This window comes from Silene latifolia, chromosome 1 (assembly GCF_048544455.1).
Source record: "Silene latifolia isolate original U9 population chromosome 1, ASM4854445v1, whole genome shotgun sequence".
Classification (NCBI taxonomy): domain Eukaryota; kingdom Viridiplantae; phylum Streptophyta; class Magnoliopsida; order Caryophyllales; family Caryophyllaceae; genus Silene; species Silene latifolia.
The window spans coordinates 21,175,374-21,190,091 of record NC_133526.1 but is presented as its reverse complement, the minus strand read 5'-3'; the positions used below and the strand labels follow the sequence as shown (position 1 = coordinate 21,190,091).

Genomic DNA, 14,718 nt, shown 5'->3' with positions numbered 1-14,718 from the left:
GAACGTAGGGATATCTGCGCTACCAGAATCCTGCAACGTCCCATTGGTCCTAGAACGACGATAAACTTGCCTAAATTACGCCCCTGCTGGCTTTAAACGTGATGAACACACCTTGCGTCATGAACAAGGTTAAGTAGTCCAAAAACTGAGGCATACGCCTAAATCACCATCCCCGACACGGCTAGTTTAGTCCGGATCACCTATTCAGCCGGTGCCGGTCTAAATCAGCCTCCTAGGTTGACACGGCCACTCCTCCTTACATTGCGGCATATGCCTAAATCGGCCATCGGGCTGACACGGCAGCTAGCTGAGTCAGAACGTCGACCTTTTCAGGATGACATGACTCGCCTAAATCAGTCAAGCAGGCTGACACGGCAAACTTCCTAAAAATAGGGAAAATAAATAACAAGCACACGATATGTAAAACTAAAACCTTGCCAAACTATGACAAGGGGCATTTCAAAACATGGCCAAAATACGGCCCCAAGTTTAACCGCCACCTTGGCGGAGCAACCACAGAAAGAAAGTTTTAAAACTTACAAAGTCTGCCACCTCTGGGCCAAACTACCAAGATTCACCAAAAAAACATGAAAATATTTAATTATCGGTCACATTAATGACCTCCACCTCTGGCATCTCCTCTGCCTGCTGACCTCCTGATAACTCATATTTTAGCGACATTTTACTCATACTTTAACCTTTTATTCGACTCGATTTTGTGTGCTTTTATCGAACTAAAGCTCATTTAATTTACTAATTATAATAATTTGTCGTCGTAGTCATATTTATTAATTAGTCGGATATTTATTTAATGTTATTATTAATATTACTTTATTACAATAATGTGTAGGCAAGGAGAAATAATGAGATAAAGAGGGAGTAAAAGGATACGGAAGTTGAGGAGTAAATTGGGACGAGATGGAAAGAAGACGGGTCAAAGCAAAGTCAAATGGATTAAAATTCACAAAGAAAGTAAAGTTTGACAATTGACTTTTTCTAAAATCCAAATCCCCTGCTACTTTGAAGTTGCTCGCCATTTTCAACACCCAATTGCCAGAACATAGATTTAATAATCAAGCCTTGATGATTCACCATTTTCAACGACAAAAATCAGCCAAGCTACGCACCTTCTCACCTCGTCATCCTGCCTCCATCACCATAACACCACGCATCACCATTGCTGCTCACCTTGGTCACGCACCAATTCAAGCACAACCATGGCTACTCCCGTCAACAAGCATGAACTCGGAATCCGAAACCCGAATACAACCCAGAAACCCGACTCCATTGTCGTCCTTAGCCACCTTTCATTCTCACCATTACACAGCACCTCACACCCGTCATCACCTTGCACCATCACTGAATTATTCAAAGTCAAATTCGAACTCGGGATCGAAACTGAGCTTTTATGAAGCTTTTGTGCTCCATACCGGTGCCCCGGCAGCCGACTCCTCAACCGGCTGAACACACACTTTTTTCCTCCTTTTTGTGAAGCTCTCGCTGCCGGTATAGGGACCGGCAGCCGTCTAGCCGGTACAACGCACCAAATCAACAATCCCGCATCAATCTTTGTCTACTCTACCGGTGCCCCGGCAGCCGTCCTACCGGCATGACGCACACCCATCCTTTTTCTGCTCTTTCTTCAATGGCCTCGCTGCCGGTGTCAACCTCGGCCGCCGGTGGACCGGCAGGATACCCCCCTTTGCTGCGTTTTGAGTCCCGTGTTTCCCCTTCCCCTTTTTCCTTTTTCTTTGTTTTTCAATTGTTTTGTTGGTGTAATTTGTGTCTATTAGTTTTGTAGTTATTATTATTATTATTATTATTATTAATATTATTATTAATAATAGTGTCATTATTAGTAGTAGTAATTAGATGAGTATAAGAGACACTTCATACCATTACTACCACACATTAGACACAATTACTTTTACCTTAGAAATTAGACTAGTTCATCTTATTCTCTCTCAATATTGTAAAACCCTCATATTTCCTCTCTTATTTTCATTCAATAAAAAGTTGTTATCTTTCTTTAATTATTAGTTTAATTCTTCTTTTGTTCATTCAAGTTCTTCTCTTTTCATTAGTTTACAATTAGTAATTTTGGGTTGTATTTGGAGAATTGAAGAATCCTTCCATATTTCAATCCAAGTTCCTTTCTTTGCTATTGAGTTGGTATAATTTCTCTTCATAATTTCATTTGTTTACATTTGCTTTTCTTTCAAGTTTAATCTTAATTGTTTATGTTAGATTGTTGTTATTCTCTCTCTTGTTCATCTTTTCTCTATTCACCATTGTTGTTTACAAGATTGAATCTTTGAATTTCTCATGTTAAAGATTGAGTCTTTGAGTTTATTGAGTTAAAGTTTGTGCCTTTAGTTTAATCTTCATTGTCTCTTGAATTAAATTGTCTTTCCTTATAATTTAAGTTGGATTATTGCATGATTAGTAGTAGAATTTATTCTTCCATTATGATTATGCATAAAGATTCCATCTTTATTGTCTCTATTGCCTTTAAAAACATGATTAGTGAGTAGTCTTCTACTAGGACTCGGTTTGACCCGACATGAGTAATTTCGCTAATTGAATCTCATGAAGGCTAATTATTTGGGGAAACTGGTGAGGGTAGTTTAGAGGAATTACATGGTTTAAGGATCGATTTTGGGTAATGTTGATTTGTGACCCTTGTCCACCAACGAGAGTTGGTTAGGTTGGGAATCGGGTACCCGGAATTTGGTCTTATCGCTAACCTTAGTTGAGACCGAAAGGGAGAACTAAGGGAGGGTGCCTCTAGACTAGCGTTTGAAATCGACCCTCGAGAGAGGGAGTGGGATGACCCGAAATACGATGGGGGCTTAATGACCTTGACCAAGTTCTTCACCTCCTCGGAATTGTGCATGATTTTGGGGTAGTTGAGTGTTGAGTTAGGTATTCCTACCTTCGAACCCGAGAGGGGGGTTGGTGGGTAGTGCTAGTGTCCTACTTCGAACCCGAGAGGGGGGGTCTTAGGCGAATTAGAGTCATCTCCTCCTTGCTTGTCTACCCGAGTGATTAGCCTAGGGAATTAGTATGTGGAATTACGAATTGTTGTGGGAGAACCGAGTTCTAGGCCTTTTAATCATTTGAATTACAACTTAGTCCTTCTTGCTCGTTACTTCTCTTATTTAATTGCATTTTAATTTGTTAGTTTAGTTGTTAGATTATTACCATTACTTCCTTATTGCTCGACTTAGCTAAGCTTAAGGATTAGAACGATTAATACTCACCCTTGCTCCTTGTGGTTCGACCTCGACTACCCGACTACATTAGTTGAGTAAATTGTTTGATCGGGGGAGTGCGACAAACCCCGTTATCACCTCCCATTTCAGGTACCGCACCAGCCTGCGCATCCTCAGCCGCCATAGCTCCCTGAGCTCCATCAACAGCATCCTGGGATACTCCAGCGTCACCCCCAGCAGCTTGCTCAGCCAGTGCAGGAGAATTCACCTCCCCAACTTCAGGCATCAGCACACTCAGATCAGGTTGAGTGGGGTAGAGCATCTTCAGCTGCCTCTCCTCTTCCTCTATAGCCTGTTGGGTAGGAGCCTCCACGAGAGCAGCACGCATCCCGATGATCTTTCCCCGCCAGGTAGCATAGGCAACAACATTGGTGGCCAGGGAGATCAGCTCACTGATCTTCTCATCAGAGCGCTTGAGGGAGTCATAGAAAGTGTTTCACACCGCCTGAGTGCGAGCCAGCTGATCAGCTCCCTCCTTCAGCTTCTTCTTGGTGACAGCAAGCTCAGTCTTCAGCTCCACCATTCGCTCCTTCAGATCAGCCCGCTGCTGCGCCAGATCAGCAATAGTCCCCTTCAATTCCTGGTTCTTGACGTTGGTAGCACGGCTAGTGGTCTGCACTATGTTCATCATTTTCCTGTTGTAGAGTGCAGACTGGAAGGTCTGGGGCAGGAAGAATCAGAAGTCATCAAGAAAGTTGAAAGATAAAATCTAAGCAAAGCAGACAAACAGACAGGTAGAAAACGAAGAATATTTACCATGAAGGCGTTGTGCACGTCGTTCTCAGCCATCTCCTCTGGGGAGAACTCTGAGAATGTCTCCTTAAGAGGAGGGAAGTGAAACACCCCGATTTATAAAGGAGCCTCTAGCAAGACATTCCCTAATAAACCGGACTGTTACCATCTCGGTTTCCCGAGGTAGTGAATAACAAATTAAACTCCAAGGCAAATTACATAATTTCTTTAACTTAATTTTTACAAAACCTCATTTACATCAAATTACAAAGAACTAACATAAATAAAAGTGAAAGTCTTCTAAATGATGATCTAGCTACTAAGTCTTCTGATCCAGTGTCTCACGCCCATCAAGCTCCCATCCTATCTCATAAACCTGTCAAGTCTTCTCCCCAATATTTGGATCGTCACAGGTGTTCACGAATACACAGGGTCAACCACGAGGTTGAGTAGGGAATACAATGAAACAACAAAATATGATATGCATGCTCCTCCGTCACCTCCACCTCCATCTCAACTCATATCTCATAACCCGAACGCCTGACCATACCGATCCCCGACAGACTATCAATCGACCGTCGTCGATATACCACCGCAGTGAGGTTATCGGGCAGGTCTGTGAGAACCCGCCCGGGCCTTATCACAACATCACAACGTATCACAACCTCGTCACCACCACACTATCCTCCAACTCCAATGCACATGAAATGCTTAACAGTAAACAATGCAATGCAACATGTATACCATTGAACTGATCAATTATAAAATCATGCCAGCTACAAAATGTTGTGATAGCATACTCAATACGATCAACTCGATCAATCACAATCCAGTATATGAGTCATAGCATAAAGCAACAACCACGAAATAAGTCAACGTTCACAACTTGGTCATACGAAACACAACAAATCAACACCATTCAACAACAATGATAATAAGTCAAGTGTATTTCCCTACCTTTTCGCAATCCAAGCACGCACAAGCAATCAGTTATGATCCTTCACATATCCATCACCTACATAACATAACTATGTATAATTACCACCTACTCAGTCAATTAATCATTCACATAACCTAGGCTCATCGTAATTTAATAGGAATATCAACTTAAGGAACAAACACGACTTTCCCTGATTTTCCTGTACATGGCAGGCTCGGTGTAAAATGAATAACTAATTCCAGAAAATTCGAATTGATGCAAGGCCAATTGAATTGGAACCCCATGAGTCTTAGCTACAAATTATATCTAACATGTTTTTCTCAAATTCCAAACTTATCAAGGGTTTTCAGACTAATTTCCAAAAACTGACAGAAACCGTCGCATAAAAAGTATTGATTCATAAAACGAGTTTGACAAATGATTTTTAAGTAAAACCAACGCCTAACCTCATCTAAACTCTTTAAATTAAATATATGAAAAAGACCCAGCACCAATTCAATATTTAAATTATGTTTTAGAAGTAATATTTCAGCCTCTACTGATTCGCGGACTTTTTAGATAGACGTTCACAAATAATTTCTTCAGAAAAAACTACACGGTGAAATGCTACCAATTTTCACAGGCATAAACTAGGCTTGGAATAAACATGAGTCTTTTCTTTAACTTTTTGCATCCCACGAATTTAAGACAGGTAAAATATTCAAATAACACAGACCAACAAATCTGTAAATTGCTGTAACTATTCTATTCATTTATCTCATACAATTTATAATCAAAACCCCCAAACCAATTTCTAGGGTTACAAAAATTATTCCACTACTACTATAATTATGCTAACAATTGAATAAAGAGGTAATAGGATAGTCTACTTACGAAATAGGATGAGAATAGGCTGAGAAATCGCCTCGCAATGCCTCACGCGGCTCCCTTCACACACGGCTCCCTCTTCTCTCTTTTCTCTCTTTTCTCATGGTTAAAGTGAATATGGTGATAAGGAGATTAGGGTTTGGTTAGATGAGTCATACATATAGGATAGGTGCTATTAAGACGATACGGGCCTAGCCTAGTTAGATTAATTAAAACCCGAGTCACATAATTACCCGAGTCACAAATACACTACACGACCCAGCTGGTAACTCGGCCTAATATAATATCATATTAAAATACCGGGTATTACAGTCTACCCTCCGTAAAAGAAACTTCGTCCCGAAGTTTACCCTCTCTACCAACCAACGCACCAACCAACGCAAACGAATTATGAAACGCATATACAAAAGTATGTAAGGCACCCACCAAATTGAATATTAAACGCAGTGTTACATTCCACCCTCCATAAAATAAACTTCGTCCCCGAAGTTTAACCATAACAGAAACACATCATGTAACACTCCAACATAACCCACACAACGCATAACCAATATAGCCAAACTGAGAAATCACACATGAAAGTATAAAGATTTTACAATCCTACCCTCCTTAAACATGGTTACGTCCCCGTAACCTTCATTATTATAACAAAAGTTCTCAAACTACTGCTAACAACTGAAAGAGGATAAAAGATTCACAACTCGCGCTCAAGTTAACTAATCCTTACTCAAGACAATCAATATACAAGCTCTCTCAAGGAAGCTACGATTCTATCTTTTGCACAAAGACATCGCCACGGATCGGAGCAAAAGCCACGTTGAATAACTTAAGACATTTCAGTATTAATCTAAACACTCTTCATATCAATCAATACATGCAATAACATTCACAGGATCTGCTTGTCAATCTAATTTATACATTACTACTCAGGTTACAAAGATGAAGATGCTTAGGTGCTCACATATGGTTCATGTCAATAGCATATTTTCCAAGAAATATTGGTAACATTTATTCATGTGAATAATCAAATTATGAATGGAACAATGCTTTACAAGGTTACCAGTAAAAATCATTAGTAATTATTCATTTCACTAATCATTGTAATCTCATACCTTAGAAATATAGGGAATCAATCAACATAAGAAAAGAATTAGGGTCAAAACTTAATAAATCGATTTATGAAAATTTGTAACCTAATAGGTCCGATCGACTTTCCTTTACATAATGTACCGATTTAGGTCAAGACACGTAATCACCCATAAAATGAAGACAACCAGTTTCGCAAAGACTTATCGTCCTAGAAATATCTTTAATCCTCATAACAAAGGGTTGGGATTTACTCACGAATGACGAATGCACATTGATTGGCAAATTTTACAAGCTTATTGGTCGAGTCAATCAAGCGAGTAAACAGCGATATTGGAAAGTTAACATACAAGACTATCATACATAAAATTTTGTTCTTGGTGTTAAATATAGTTAAACTGCACCCACCACAATGACATAAAAGATTAAGTGTATTTACTACACCAATTTTACAATTATTCATTACATATCATGCTAATATCAACATACCATGTTAACACACAACTCACTTAAATCACCACCTTACATTTCCCGTTTTGACATTCGAAACTAACCACAACCCACCAATTCACTACATGAACGAACCACATGACTAAATTAACCCACTATTTGTGACTCCGTTCTAGCTTCATTCCTCCAGACTAGCAAATATCATGAAACCATACAACCAGATTAATTTTGGAAATCTCATTCGAATTTATACTCACACGACAAAATTTAACTTCATTTTCAAAACTTTTACTTTCATCTTCGGACGGTGAATAACTTTCTTAACATAAATCTTATAACAGAGCCGTCCATAGAATCCATTTAACTCAAAATCAGATAAACTTAACTCAATTCCTTCAAACAATACAAGCTTAGGTGTCGACTCATATTTCGTAATTTACAGGTTCATCTTATTCATTTCAGTCCTATCTTTACTAATGAACGACTATTACCTCAACATCAGGATTTTAGTTGCACTTCTTTACTCAGTTATATTCACGGCTAACACGACTACAGCATTTAATCGGAGACCCCTTTTAGATAGAACACATTCCCTGGTGACGTCTCGTCAAAGCATACGATTCGTACCATAATGTAAAGCAAGTAACTACAAATTAACTGTGTTCAATCAAAATTTTACCTCTTTATTACAGATCTATTTATCACAGGTTGCATGGTCACACAAAAGTATAAGTACCAACTCAATTACATGTTAAATTTTAAAACGATTTATCACGTCATAAGAACTAGACAAGAGTCTAACCATATAGTCAATATAAGAAGATTATTAGTTTAGATCGGAGGCACACTATAAAATTCCCAGTTAAACTCCTTACGGAACCATCGATCGTAAGCGTCATGAGTAATTAACTTAATAATGTAGAAGTCAAACAATTGAAATTACAATTGAGTATTAATAGTTATATGATTCACAATAACAACAAAATTACTTCCATATCACACATATGTTTAACATTTTAGCAACCATACCATTCAATTGTATCCATCAACTCAGTATAATTCATTTTCAGCAAAAATAAAAGATATCGCATAAACAACTTAAACATGTACATATACCATCATATAACTTGTAAAACATTATCTATGACAAAAGATTAGTAAGGTGAACAAGTTCTCTGGTTTGCACGGTTTGAACAAATAGGCAACTCGCGGCTCAATTAAACGTAACTATAACGACTATCATTTAAACATACGCATGACATGTGAATCATCAAAGGGTTATCTCATTATAATTCGACGGTTCGAGAATATATTTCAAATATCGTAACTATATCGTAACTATATCAACTATATTTCAAATATCGTGACAATTGCAACAATCACCTTAGCATTTCATGACAATACAACTATGAACATATCCAATAAGGAACAACAACGCTATTTTATTATCATATCATAAGTTTAGGTTCAACTGAAATAAATTAATGCAATGAAAGTAATAAGTATAACTATAGGCACACAGACTCACATAAAAGACATGAGAACTCAGATGACATCCTACATGTGTGAACATTTAGACATACTCATTACTACCATCCATGTGTAAACATTTAAACATAATTATTATAAATATTCACGCGAGTATATTAGAACAATCAAGTTAACATTTAACGCAACCAACTTTACCAAGATATGACAATAAAGTTTTATATTTATATATATCCGACCACTATACAAATATGATGAACACACCAGAGATATTACAACATGCCAAACATATCTAAAATATGCAACAACTGGACTCGTATAAAATATTTCACCCTCGATTAAGGATCAGATTAAGCTATTCAATTTCACACATACTATCATGCCAACAATGTTATAAACTAAACTTTAATTTTTTTATCACTTGTTAAGATACATAACCAATGAATATGTGTGCTACTATCATCATATAAGGACACTATAATTTCACATTAATAAGGCTCATGAAATAATCGAACAACTGTATGAAAACTCAACATAGAATTCACATTTTAAAAGTTATGATTCACGTTGTAACTTCCAAAAATCACGAATAAATAACCGTTCAACGAAAAATTGAGTTATATTACTTTTTATAACATACAGAGAGTTAATAATTCGTGAGAAAAAGAATGAGGTCCAAAGCTCAAGAATTCAATTTTTAAAGGATTTTACAACTCAGTTGGTCCAAACAAGTATGTGACAGCAATTGGTCCGAAACTTGGGTCAGTTTGCAAAACTTACCATTTAATATATAAATATCAAGAATTTTCGTGGCTTATCAATTTGAAAACATATGTGAATCTTCTGATCGATGGAGTTGGAATTATGCAAAAATTATTAATACAATTTAAATGAGGATTTTTACAAAATCGTTGGTCAAAACATCACTGCACAGGAACTTCCTGACCACAGCCCACTAAAATATTTATTACTCCTAATCCGTATATCCTATAAGCATAAAACCAACGCCAGATGAACACTAACTCCCGAGGCTATCTCCCATAAAATTTTCATCCATAGGCAATAAACAGAAAAGAAATGGTTGTAAGGTCAATTGAGTAAAATCAAACAAAACGAGTTTCAGCACTAGGTCATTCTTTACTATGTTACAAGCTCTTATGAACATACTATGTATACTAACCCATCCCAACTTAAATCTCACACTTTGTACTTACGTAAACATCTATCCCATAGAATCCCTTCGCATCTCGATCTACTCCTTACATCTAAATCACGATTGCTATGACTAGAAACATGCAATTCAATAGTGTTTCTGATTACTATCACAATACTATACTAGCATGGCTTCGGGATCACATAACCGCATATCATTAGACATAATAGCACTATCAACACGTCATTCAACATCCATCCAGATAAATATCATCAATTCGCAATTATTTCTACGCTCACGATTACCACAATCCAACACTTCATTGATTATCAACCTGAACACGAAAATTTATTTCTCATCTCCACAACATCATATGATCACGTCATCATTCATACAAAATACTTACCGTAACGTTGTCCTGCAGAGTGGTTAGAATATATAGGTCTTAAGGTGTACACCCACTCGATTATATCCAAGGTTTTCCTTCTAACTACCCCATTCACTCGATTTTCTCTCGGGTTACCGGTTCAAAATCGAGAAGGCAAAAGAGCACGCATTAAGGGCGCCTTCTTAACCGCACTGTGAGCTCCTAACAGTTTATTCCCAGGGGTTCATTTTATTTAGACACATCCTACGTTCATTGGGTTCATTGGTTTAGGCCTGAGGATCGATCGCTCTGATACCACTTTGTAACACCCCGATTTATAAAGGAGCCTCTAGCAAGACATTCCCTAATAAACCGGACTGTTACCATCTCGGTTTCCCGAGGTAGTGAATAACAAATTAAACTCCAAGGCAAATTACATAATTTCTTTAACTTAATTTTTACAAAACCTCATTTACATCAAATTACAAAGAACTAACATAAATAAAAGTGAAAGTCTTCTAAATGATGATCTAGCTACTAAGTCTTTCGATCCAGTGTCTCACGCCCATCAAGCTCCCATCCTATCTCATAAAACTGTCAAGTCTGCTCCCCAATATTTGGATCGTCACGGTGTTCACGAATACACTGTGGTCAACCACGAGGTCGAGTAGGGAATACAATGAAACAACAAAATATGATATGCATGCTCCTCCGTCACCTCCACCTCCATCTCAACTCATATCTCATAACCCGGAACATGACCATACCGATCCCCGACAGACTATCAATCGACCGTCGCCGATATACCACCGCAATGTTGAGGTTATCCAGGCGGTGTCCTGCAGAACCCGCCCGGGCCTTATCACAACATCACAACGTATCACAACCTCGTCACCACCACACTATCCTCCAACTCCAATGCACATGAAACGCTTAACAGTAAACAATGCAATGCAACATGTATACCATTGAACTGATCAATTATAAAATCATGCCAGCTACAAAATGTTGTGATAGCATACTCAATACGATCAACTCGATCAATCACAATCCAGTATATGAGTCATAGCATAAAGCAACAACCACGAAATAAGTCAACGTTCACAACTTGGTCATACGAAACACCACAAATCAACACCATTCAACAACAACGATAATAAGTCAAGTGTATTTCCCTACCTTTTCGCAATCCAAGCACGCACAAGCAATCAGTTATGATCCTTCACATATCCATCACCTACATAACATAACTATGTATAATTACCACCTACTCAGTCAATTAATCATTCACATAACCTAGGCTCATCGTAATTTAATAGGAATATCAACTTAAGGAACAAACACGACTTTCCCTGATTTTCCTGCACATGGCAGGCTCGGTGTAAAATGAATAACTAATTCCAGAAAATTCGAATTGATGCAAGGCCAATTGAATTGGAACCCCATGCGTCTTAGCTACAAATTATATCTAACGTGTTTTTCTCAAATTCCAAAATTATCAAGGGTTTTCAGACTAATTTCCAAAACCTGACAGAAACCGTCGCATAAAAAGTATTGATTCATAAAACGAGTTTGACAAATGATTTTTAAGTAAACCCAACGCCTAACCTCATCTAAACTCTTTATATTAAATATATGAAAAAGACCCAGCACCAATTCAATATTTAAATTATGTTTTAGAAGTAATCTTTCAGCCTCTACTGATTCGCGGACTTTTTAGATAGACGTTCACAAATAATTTCTTCAGAAAAAACTACACGGTGAAATGCTACCAATTTTCACAGGCATAAACTAGGCTTGGAATAAACATGAGTCTTTTCTTTAACTTTTTGCATCCCACGACTTTAAGACAGGTAAAATACTCAAATAACACAGACCAACAAATCTGTAAATTGCTGTAACTATTCTATTCATTTATCTCATACAATTTATAATCAAAACCCCCAAACCAATTTCTAGGGTTACAAAAATTATTCCACTACTACTATAATTATGCTAACCATTGAATAAAGAGGTAATAGGATAGTCTACTTACGAAATAGGATGAGAATAGGCTGAGAAATCGCCTCGCAATGCCTCACGCGGCTCCCTTCACACACGGCTCCCTCTTCTCTCTTTTCTCTCTTTTCTCATCGTTAAAGTGAATATGGTGATAGGGAGATTAGGGTTTGGTTAGATGAGTCATACATATAGGATAGGTGCTATTAAGACGATACGGGCCTAGCCTAGTTAAATTAATTAAAACCCGAGTCACATAATTACCCGAGTCACAAATACACTACACGACCCAGCTGGTAACTCGGCCTAATATAATATCATATTAAAATACCGGGTATTACAGGAAGAGCAGCTGGTCAATCTCCGGCCAGTATGGCACCTTGTCCACATTCCCAAAACCCTCTGGGAAATGAGCAGTAATGCCTCCGCTGGACGAAGCCCGAGGACTGGCAGGAGGAGTAGGCGGATGGCGAGATAACATGTTGACCTCCAAGGGCTCACGTGCAGCAGAAATGGAAAGCGTGGGAGGAGTCTGGAAGGAAGCAGCAGGAGCACTCCTCTTGGATGCAGAGGCCACATCAGGACTGGCAGAAGGTCTCTTTCTTTTGGCACTTTGGAGGATGATTTCTAATTGGTCAACCTTTGAACCTGCAAGTGTATATAGTCTCGCATTTACGAATGCTTAAAACACCAGCAGAAACAAAGATGCAAATTAAAAACGGCTGTAGAAGTCTTACCAGAAGACAGCGTGAGCCGACCGAGGAGGATTGGAGGAGGAAGCGGTGAAAAACCAGGAAGGTGTCCGGGAACTTTCTCTCGATTCGAGATCTTTGAACAGCTTTCTTTGCGCGGGGATCTTGGCACCAACACGGGTAAGGTCACAGGGGCCTGCACGAAGACGATGAAGTAAGCTAGTAAGCAGCTAGATAAAATAAATCAGGTGATAGGAAGGCTACTTACTCGAAGTTAGAACGCATTTCTCGAAAATATAATCAGCGGGAGGCTGGATGGAGTCCTTCCTTACGTAGAAGAAGTCCTCAAACCATTTCTCATTGCGGGATTTTGACACGTGTCTGAAAGGAGCCTCTCCACGGCCCCGGAATGAGAATTAACCCCTGCCCAGGGATCTGATGTTGTACATATGGGCTAGGTCGCCCAGAGTGACAGATTTACCAGTATTCTGACCGGCGGCAAGAGAATAGAGAAGAACTCTCCAAATGGCAGCAGAAATTTGTGCCATGGCAAAGTTGTTGGTGAAGATGAAGTCTTGAACGAGTTTAGGGAAAGGAAAACGGAGGCCATACCTAAATGGGTATAGGTAAAAACTAACCCACCCTGGACGGAGGGCGTCAGCTTTCTGTCCCGGTTCAGGAATGGCAATGTCCACCCGTCATCAAGACCAAGCAGATTCTTGATCGTGGGAATGTCGGCCGCAGTCAAGGCGGAGTCGCAGTCGTGGGGGTGCCTAAAAAGTCCCCGAGAAGGAAAGGTGGGGTCGAGATTACGGTCAGAGGGTGTGGAGGATTGTCGAGTTTTGCCCATGGTGGAGGGAGAAAATGAAAATTAAAAGGAAGAAAAGGGGAGAAATACCTGATGAAAGAGACGGGGAAGAGGAAAGTGAAGCCGGCAAAGGATAAAGAAGAAGGAAGGTTGAGGGTTTAAGAGAGAAGAGTATTTTTTGAAATGATTTGAGATTAATGAAAAGCGGAAGGTGGAGGTTGGAGTTATAAAGAGGAGAGAGGGAGTTGGGTGTGAGAAAGGAGGAATAGGGCGGCTTACATGATGGATTGCATGGGAAGGAGTGTAAAAGACGGCTTAGGGTTTTTGGCATTCGGTTACGTAAATTCCTTGCTCGATACCTAGAAGCGTACTTCACAAGAAATTTGGGGCAAACTGTTTGGGCTAAAAATAGCACAACAAAGGAGGCCCACTTAATAAAATAAAAAGCTATGGAAGGAGTGATAGGGAGGAAGGAAGCCCGCGGTTGGAGAAAGGGAAAACGGGCTCAAGGGAGAACAGGAGCCCATCATAGGAGGCGTCCGGATTAAGGAAAGAGGAGTTAGGGAGAAGTTAAGGAGATCAGGGAGAATTGAGAAAGGCGTCCAAGTATGGAAAGAGTTCTTATGGAAATTATATTCCCTTTCCATATTCAAAGTAGGACATCTAGGGTTCTTACCCTATAAATAGCCAAGGAAGCAAATCAAGAAGGACATTCAACACATCCGCATTCACACATTCACATTCAAGAACACATCAACACCACGGCATATTATTATACTCAAATATACATTCGTCTAAGATCTTGCAGGCCTGACGCCTAGGGCCAGCAGGATTAGCTTTGAGCCAAAATTGTAATCATCCT

The 14,718-nt window shown here is 39.0% G+C and overlaps 1 long non-coding RNA gene across 1 annotated transcript; it reads right to left on the bottom strand.

The window, feature by feature from the left end:
* Positions 1 to 4,217: 4,217 nt before the first annotated feature.
* On the bottom strand, positions 4,218 to 5,919 carry LOC141655299 (uncharacterized). The gene is made up of 3 exons (XR_012548170.1): positions 5,821 to 5,919; positions 4,965 to 5,022; positions 4,218 to 4,392 (listed from the first exon to the last, which is right to left on the bottom strand). It is a non-coding gene; the product is annotated as an uncharacterized LOC141655299 (long non-coding RNA).
* Positions 5,920 to 14,718: the final 8,799 nt, after the last annotated feature.